The 9,532-nt window shown below is 39.4% G+C and overlaps 1 pseudogene across 1 annotated transcript; it reads left to right on the top strand.

Moving 5' to 3' along the window:
• Positions 1-5,042: 5,042 nt before the first annotated feature.
• Positions 5,043-6,064, top strand: LOC308415188 (melanoma-associated antigen B16-like; annotated as a pseudogene). Its single transcript has one exon. The product of its transcript is annotated as a melanoma-associated antigen B16-like (transcript).
• The last annotated feature ends 3,468 nt before the right edge of the window (positions 6,065-9,532 follow it).

Consider the following 9,532-nt stretch of genomic DNA (forward strand, 5'->3'; position numbering starts at 1 on the left):
TGAACATTATCACCCTACCAGCATAATTTTATTCAAATTATACATGTGTGTGTGTATGTATGTATGTGATTCTGTATGTGTGTGTATGTGTGTTTGTGTGTATGTGTGTATGTTTATATATATATATATATATATATGTGTGTGTGTATGTTTTATATGTATGTAGATATATATGTATGTTTGTGTTTATATATATATGTGGGTGTATGTGTGTGTTTGTGTTTATATATATGTGTGTGTGTATGACTGTGTATGTGGATATATATATATATAAGTGTGTATGTGTGTATGTGTTTATATATATGTAGATATATATGTTTGTGTTTATATGTAGATATATATGTGTGTTTGTGCTTATATATATATATATATATATGTGTGTGTGTGTATGTGTGTGTATGTGTATAAATATATATGTGTGTGTATGTGCGTGTATGTGTGTGTGTATATATATATGTGTGTGTGTATGTGTGTGTATGTGTGTATGTGATTATATATATGTATATAAATATGTATAAATTACTGTGTATAAATGTATATAAATTACATAATATATATAAATTATGTAATATATTATATAATATATATTATATATATAACAATTTAAGTTACCATAAAATAATGTTTCCCGGTGTGTTTTTCATTTTTCCTCTAAATGTTCTTTCTCCGTTCTCTCTCCCCCCTCTGTGTTGCTGTCCCTTCTCCCCCCCCCAGATAAAATCATCACTCTGTTTTTTTCATTACTCCTTTATAATCCTGTCTCCAGATTGCTGCCTTCAGCTCACGTTTCAAGTGCCTTCAGTTGTGAAATTTAACTACAGTGTGAACTAAACCCTTTCGTTCTAAATGGCCTTTCGTCATGGTTTTATTGTGGCATTGAAGAACCAGATGAGGACAAATGTTTCATGGCATTTATTTGGAAGAATGTGTCACGATGAGGTTGTCAATTATAGACTAAGAATTGTAGGCATTCGACTTTTAAGGAACCTCTCTTCGAGAAACAGACATCCCCATGTCCTACGTTGTCCAATGCTTATCACAGTGCTTTTTTTTGGCTATTTCCTTAGCCCTGGAAGAACCTGAAAGGAGCATCTACAAAATATAAGCTTTGTCCCATCCCTTTCTTTCTTACTTTGCTTTAGTGAGCTGTGGCCTTTGATGGGAAGCAAGATAATTAAGAGGGAAGATTGACAGGTGCTTTTGGGATTTTTCTTTTACTTAAGGTAAGTGTTCTAGATCAGCATTGAAAGATGCTCTCACTTTAGAAAGCAGATGGCTTTTCAATACCCACCTCTAATGTTAGAACCTGGACATTATTGAAGGACGCTTTTTTAATTAATTCCTAATCTTGAGTCACTTTTAAATTAATTCATTTTTTTGTCCAAACCTTGAGTCATTAGTACAAGAAGTAACAGACTAGCAAGACTGATGTGCCTTCCATAGTTTTAGCAAGTGTATGTTAGGTTTGGGTAAGCATTCATCCCCTTCCTGATGGGAGTTTTAAGGACAAAAGTTTGTGGTCATAGACCCATATCATGTTACACAGCATAACACGTCTAAAATCTGAGGCAGCATCCTGAATGACATTCCGCAGATCTCACTTCCCAAGAGCACAGGTCTCCAAGAGATGGTTGTCACAGAGATAAGCTGGGATTGGCCAAACAGATTTCTTAGAAACCACAGTTGTCCTGGGACATGGACCCTGGTTCTTGCAGGGAATTGAACTGGTAGCTATGGAAATGTAGAAATTCCAGTTCAAACAATACTCCAAATAAAACCTACAACTCAGGGCCTGAAGGCATCAGAATATGTGAATTAATTAATATATCAGTACTCAGTTTCCCAACATGTCTGAGGTGGCCCTGGGTAAGACTCACAGACTGAGGTATGTGGTTATTCCTTATTCCTGATGATTAAAGATGTGATAATAGATAATTTTTTCTGAGAAAATTAAATTGTATCCCAGACACTACTCTTGGAAAAAGAAAGGATATTTATTGATGCTGATTGATACCCCAAAATGAGTGATCTCAACACAGCTATGCCCATAATGGTTACAAATGGTAGCATGGGAGAAAAGCTAGATGAATTGAATGCCTTCAAGTTCCTCCCTGGTGTTGACAAGACACAAGTATTTGTTGTGATACAACCAACAGCAGGATAGGGTCTCACACATTATCAAGGTGTGTGGTATGTAGCATGAATGAAGCATCCATACAGTTAAGTACAGGAGTGACCACAAATTAACTATTAACTACCCATATACTTACTTTGTTCTTCCCTGTAGATAACTCAGATACAGACAGTCAAACTCCCAACACCTCACTTCATATACTGGGATCTAGGATGGCCAGTAGTTGAATATTGATATAGGTAAACTTCCAATGACGGGGACATACCTGCTTTTTGGTTCTATTGAGGCTCCTAAGCATAGAGGAGGTACACACACACACACACACATACACACACACACACACACACACACACACACACACACACACACACACACCCCTGTGGTCTTTAGTTTCTGCCCTTGGCCTAGAACATTTTATTTTTTAATGTATAATTGTTTTTTATTAAATACTCTGTATTTATATTTGAGATGTTATCCCTTTATCCCTCCCTGCTTCCATCCCCTCTCCTCCTCCAGTTGCCTTCACAAAGGTGCACTCCCTTTTGATCCCCCTCCCCACCCATTGCCTTTTCATTCCGCTACACTGGGACAACCTGCCCTTCCTGGACCAAAAGTATCTTCCCACATTGATGCCAGACACTGATATCTTCAGCTACATATGCAACTGGGTCAATGGGTCTCTCAAAATGCCCACACAGTTTGGTGTTTCAGGCGATGTGAGTTTTGGAGGGTTTGGCTGGTTGATAATGTTGTTATCTTCCCATGAGTTTGCAACCCCTTTCTCCTCCTTAGGTCCTTTCTTTAGCAACCTCATTGGGATCCCCAAGTTCAGACCACTGGTTAGCTGCAAGCATGCACAGCTGTATCTATATGACTCTAGCATAGTACCTGAGGTGGAATCCCTCTCTGGTTCCTGCCAGGAACTACTTTTTTGGACAAGCTATATTGCTTGGATTTGTTGACTGCATATGTGGAGGATCCCCAGTTGAGGCAGCTTCTGAGTGATCTTTTCTTCAATCCCTGTTTCTCTATTTAACGTTGTGTTTCCTCCCATGAGAGTTTTGTTCTTTATTCTAAGAAGGACTGAGGCATCCCCATTTTGGCCTTTCTTCTTTTTGAGTTTCATATGGCATGTGAGTTGTTTCTGGGTTATTCAGAGCTTTCTGGGGTTAGTATCCAATTATCAGTGACTGCATATTATGTCTGTTCTTTTGTGACTGGGTTACCTTTCTCAGGATCATATTCTCTAGATGCATCCTTTTTCTTAAGAATTTCATAAAGTCATCGTTTCTGATAAATGAGTAGTACTCTACTGTGTAAATATATCACAATTGTTGAATTCATTCATCTACAGAAGGACATCTCTGTTCTTTCCAGCTTCTAAATATTATAAATAGGGCTGCTATGAACACTGTGGTGCATGTGTCTTTGTTGTATGTTGGAGTGTCTCTGAGGTAAATGCCCAGAAGTGAAATACCTGGGTCTTCAGATAGTACTATGTCCAATTTTCTGAGGAATAGCCAGACTGTTTTCCAGAGTGGTTGTAACAGTTTACAACTCCACCAACAGTGGAGAAGTGTTCCTCTTACTTCACATCCTTGCCAATATCTGCTGTCATCTGAGTTTTTGATCTCAGCCATTCTGACTTGTGTGAGGTGGAATCTTGGGGTTGTTTTGATATGCATTTCCCTGATGGCCATCTCCAGGCTCTCTTGTGTGGGCTCAGGTGGTAGAGCACTTGCAAGGCTTCTCTGAGGGCTCAGGGTTTTTTCTCCCTAAAATGTTATTTTAAAAAAAAACAGAGAAACATGTATAGATTATGAAAGAATTTTAGCATAAAATATATGAATATATTTTTGTCAGTACTTGATTTTTTTAATGTTTGATAGTATGCATTGAAACCGTACTATTTATAAAGAACATAAAGTATATGTAGAACAAAACATAACATAGGAAATAGTCAGAATTTTCTCGGTGTGACAAGGTTAAATAAACATATTGATTTTTAACTAACAAAAGTTGCCACAAGGTTTTTCTCTTAGCTTTTGTGTTATTAATGATCAGGTTTTAAAATATACAAGTATTTCCACTTAGGATGTAAATGTCCCTGCAGCTCTTCTGAGCACACAGAGACCTATGTGCAGGTGACCTGAACATTTCAAATAAGCAGGGGCCTTACCGTTTTAGTTTTGGGAGCAGGATTGTATTATTATTATTATTATTAGTAGTAGTAGTAGTAGTAGTAGTAGTAGTAGTAGTAGTAGTAGTAGTAGTCTTAGTAGTAGTAGTAGTAGCCTTAGTAGTAGTAGTAGTAGTAGTAGTAGTAGTATGAATTTTCATAAAATTTTGATCATATTCACCTTCTTTTCCAAGCTTCTCCTCAACCCAACCTCCTTTTATTCCTACCCAATTTGTTTTGTTTTGTTAATCTATTAGGTTCTACTATTACTCCCCATGTAGTTTGCTGTGCATGTGTGACTATCTAGCAGAGCATGCCCAAACCACAATGCATTACAACTTTAGAGAAAATTGAATTTCTCCATATCAGCCACAAACAGAAGTTCAAACCCACCTTGGTGGGGAAAAGGTCTTGTTATAGCAAAAAATGTGGCTTAATGTTTATTAAACTAGTGAAAATTAAGAAACTTTTTCTCTACATTTAGAAAAGAAGTGACTGCTACAGAGCCACATATGTGTCCTCGCTGCCCTCTGCTCATTCCACATTGGGTGGCCTGGCACTCAGTATGTCTTTTAATTTGCACACATCAGGTCTTCCTTGTGAATGTACATAACATAACTTTCACAACTCTGCTGGAAGAGCGAATTTTACAGGCAGATGACCCCCATCCCCTTCCTTTATCTTCCATACAGTTCCTCGTTTCCCTGCCTTCCCTCCTCCACACCTGCCATGTCCCAAATTCAGAAGAGTCCAGAACACACAGATAACCAAATCAAGACCTGTGAAGAAACCTGTCAAGTCCAGACCACAGCAGGCTCCGGCCATGTTGAGGAGCCTCGTTCCTCATCTCATCTCCCTATGGCTGGAAGTCTGAAGGGTCAGACCAGCGAGGAGGCCCAGGTCCCCTGGGATGCAGAGGAACCATGTAACTCCCGTCAACTTATCATGGCTGATAACCAGGAAGATCCTGCACATGGGAGGCCCAGTCCTTCCAGGGTCTTCAGCATCCCTGTGCCTCTTCAGGGGACTGTGCCGAGGGCCTGGGTCACCGAGAGGTACAGGGTGGCCCGGCCGTCCCGCCACATCATCCAGATTTGTCTGTCATGGCCATAGATGGCAAAGTTAATTTCTTGGTGAATTACATGCTGTTCAAGTACCAGGCGAGGGAGATGCTGAGCATGAGTGACATCATGGCACTCACTGTCAGAGAAGATTCTGTCCATTATCAGGAAATCTTCATGAGAGCCTCTGAGCACATGGAGATGGTCTTTGGCCTGGGTGTGAGGGAGGTTGGCACCATCAACCACTTCTACACCATCTTCATCAAATTAGGCCTCACCTATGATGGGATGCGCAACCATGAGGTCAGCTTCCCCAAGATTGGTCTCCTGATCCTCATCCTGGGCGTCGTCTTCATGAAGGGCAACCATGTGACCAAGGAGGACATTTGGGAAGAGTTGAGCCCGATGGGCATCTACCCTGGGATGGATCATTTCACCTTCGGTGCACCCAGAGAGCTGATCACGTGTGAGTTTGTGATGGAGGGGTACCTGGAACACCAGCCACTGGGCAACATGGATCCCATGCAGTGTGCATTTGTGTGGGGGCCGCGGGCTAAGGAAGAAACTAGTAAGATGAGGGTGTTGGAGTTTGTGGCCAAGATTCACGGGTCAGACCCTACTGCCTTTCCTTCTCAGTATGAAGAAGCGGTGCTGGAAGAAAAGAGAAGCCTTGGCATGATTTTTGGGTAAAAGTAAGAGACACAGAACACACTGGGTTACCCGGTAATTTTCCCAATGTATTGTTCACAATCAGTGATTACCCCAGGGGGGTGGGTGAAGTAAAAAATGATGCTGCTTAAGAGAGACTTTTAAACATAATATTTCTAGTGTGATTTGAGTTGTATATGATAATTAATGCTGAATAGTTTAATGAAGATAACAGTAACTTATGATTCAGGTGAAGACCAAGAGTTGTTCCTTGTCACAATCGTAGGAATTTTTACATCATTAAGAATGAACCCATTCATCATTATAGAAGAGTAACAACATCCCCTCCTCCCTGGCAGTGTGCAGAGTGTGTGCTCTGGGCCCGGAACACACATTTATCATTATAAAATCAAAAAAAAAAATCTAAAATATCCTTTGAATACCACCCCCAAAATTTTTATGGTACATTTTCTGCATTTGGTAAGGACACCCTTTCATATGTGGTGGTTTGTGATGCAAATTGCTCCAAGGGCTTTGGGTTTGTACAATTTGAAATACAAATGGGCTAGTGGGAAATTGAAGGTAATGCTTCTAAAATGGCCGTAAAGTGTCTGTCAGATGAATTAAATCCTGGAAGGAGCGAGAAGCAGAGCTTGGAGCCAGAGCGAAAGAGCTCAGCAGGGTTTTCATTAGGAGCTTTGGAGAACACAGGGATGATGAGAGAGTGCTTTTGAAAGTTTGGGCCGATGACAAGTGCAAGTGGAACATCCAAAGGGTTTGGATTTGTGAACTTTGAAAGGCTGGAAGATGCTCAGAAACCTGTGGGTGAGATGAAGGAAAGGAGCTCAATGCAAAACACACTTTTTTTCTTACAATTTATTTAATAAAAGAGTTATACATTTACAGATTTTAAAGGCATTTTTGGCATAACATTATATAAATATTTTATCAGTACTTAATTCTTTTAGAGGTTTAATACCATTCATTGAAATCCCACTAGTTACCATAAGCATGAAGTACATGTAGGACAGAATGTAACATGGAAACCATTTTCTTGTTGGGTATAGATTAAGCATGATGATCTTATTTTTGGAACACATTTTTGTTGGTTAAGCTCAGAAAGCAGGGGAGCGGCAGACAGAACTTAAAAACAGATCTGAGCAGATGAAGCAACATCAGATTCCCAGATACCAGGGTGTGGACCTTTCTGTGAAAAATCTCATGCCCTGCAGAAGCCACTCTTTGTGGCTTCAACTTGGCTCAAAGAAGGGCACCAGGCTCAGCTCCCTAAGCAGTATATGTAGAGCATGGCAAGTGTGCAAGTGTGTAAGTGTCCGTGTCCAGGGAGCCAGACCTTGTCCATTCTAGTATATGCCTGGTGCTATCCGCCCAGCTGCTCCTAGACCTCCACTTGGTATGCCAAGACCAGATTCCTCATGGCTTCCATGAGTCATGTCAACACAGCTTGTTGCTGGCATGTCAACACTTAACACACCGCCACAAGACAGCATGCAGCAGCCTGCTCTCACATGCATGGTCAGAAACCTTTAGACTGCTTGCATGTTGGCATCTGCACCCCCAGAAGAGCAAAATCAAAAAGAAAATGGCTGTTTGTTTTGTGTGTGCTTGTGTGTGTGCCTGTGTGTGTGTGACTTTGTGTGTATATGTGCCTGTGTACGTATGTGCATGCTTGTGAGTGTTGGGCAGTGCTTGTGTATGTGTTTGTGTATATGTGTGTGTGACTATGTGTGTGTGTGTATGTTGTGTGTGTATGTTTGTGCATGCTTATCTGTGTTGAGCAGTACTTACTTGTGTGTGTTTGTTTGTCTGTTTGTAGGTGTGTGCATGTGTGTGCCTATGTGTGTGTGTATGTGTGTGTGTCCCTGTGTGTGTGTTGGGAAGTTCTATGGTTAGAATGACAACTTAAGGTTTCAGAATAGTGTATGTCAGTCTTGTGCATGCATTTGTGTGGTAATAAGACAGACTCTCTGGTTCTGCTACAAATTCATAGTTCTGTTTGGTTCTCAACCCTGACTCTGTAACTCAGATCAGGCTCACCTGAGACCAGTTCATAGGTTTCCATGGTTTTTTTAATATTTGCATATGACTCATTTTTCCCCTTTCACACTTTCTGAAATTCCTCACAACCCTCCAACTGAGGAGAGGCAGAAGCACCACTGAAAAGTGATCAGGGTCTACGGTTTTAACTCGGCTTCCACTAAACTATTAATAAATGCCCACTGTGAGCGATGAAAATCCATAAGTCCCTTCCATTCCGATGGGAATTCACGGGTAGTGTAAAAGTGACAATATGGCCAAACTGTGGTTAGGAGAGAAAACATGGGCAGAAAAAGAAAAAAAGAATCGTGTTTTCATGATATATTATTGTGTAACAAATTTTGTGAGCTATAATAATATTTTATAGAATTAATGAATAAAAAAGAAAAATGACTTAAATAATACTAGTATCCAAGAGAATATAAAATTCATTGAAAATCCTCCCCTCAAAGAAAATAAAGCCAGATGGTTTTAACACAGCATTTTATCAAAATTTCAAAGGAGATTTAATTCCAATATTCCTCAAATAATCCCACAAAAAGAAAACAAAAACAGTGAGAATTTTCTTTTACAAAGCTTTAGTCACCAAACCACATAAAGACTCATCAAAGAAAAAAAATTACAGACCTTGGAAATATATAAAAAATAAATACTCCAAATACTGTCAAACTGGATTCAAGAATATGCAAAAATATCATTCAGCATCACTGAGCATGATTCATCATACATACAAGCATGGCTCAATATAAAATAATTTGATTTAATCAATTATATAAACAAGGCGAAAGAAACAAAATGGGAAAATTGAAAATCCAAATATGTAAGTAGTCAATAGAGATGAAATCAAACACCTATTGATCAGAATAATTATCAATTAGGGAATATTTATAGAACACCCTTATAATATTTAGGTTAAGTCAAACTCTTTTTGAACACTGAAACTCCCCATAAATCATAAAGAGCCACCTCCATGACTCTGTAAATTAAACTTCTGTAATACGGTCAAATCAAAACAACATGAGCAGTGCTCAAATTCAAGCCACATGATCCAAGATCCTGAATGCAGTGTTTAGCAGCTGCACATGGTAAACAGCTTGTGCTACATGCTTTACTTGACATGTCTTTCAAGCCGTGCATTACCTGAAGTGTCTTTCAAGCCATGCATATGATGAAACATTTCTCCATGACTAATTTTTCACTTTATGCCATAGGAATGCTTTTTGGGTTCAGCCTCTGTATTAACAAAGGCACATAGCTGTGTTTCAAGTGAAATATAGGAATGCTGGGTGGTGGGGATGAAGGCATATCCATGATGGTTTATGCTAACAGCAAAATGAATCTTTATTTTCTAGTCTTTAAGTCCAACAGCCATGTCTTCGGTTGACATGATTCTATTTACTCGAATAATGAGCCAAAACCACAGCAGCCAAAGAGCAAGATTTCTACATTTAG

This window comes from Micromys minutus, assembly GCF_963924665.1.
Source record: "Micromys minutus genome assembly, chromosome: X".
In the NCBI taxonomy this organism is placed as follows: Eukaryota; Metazoa; Chordata; class Mammalia; order Rodentia; family Muridae; genus Micromys; species Micromys minutus.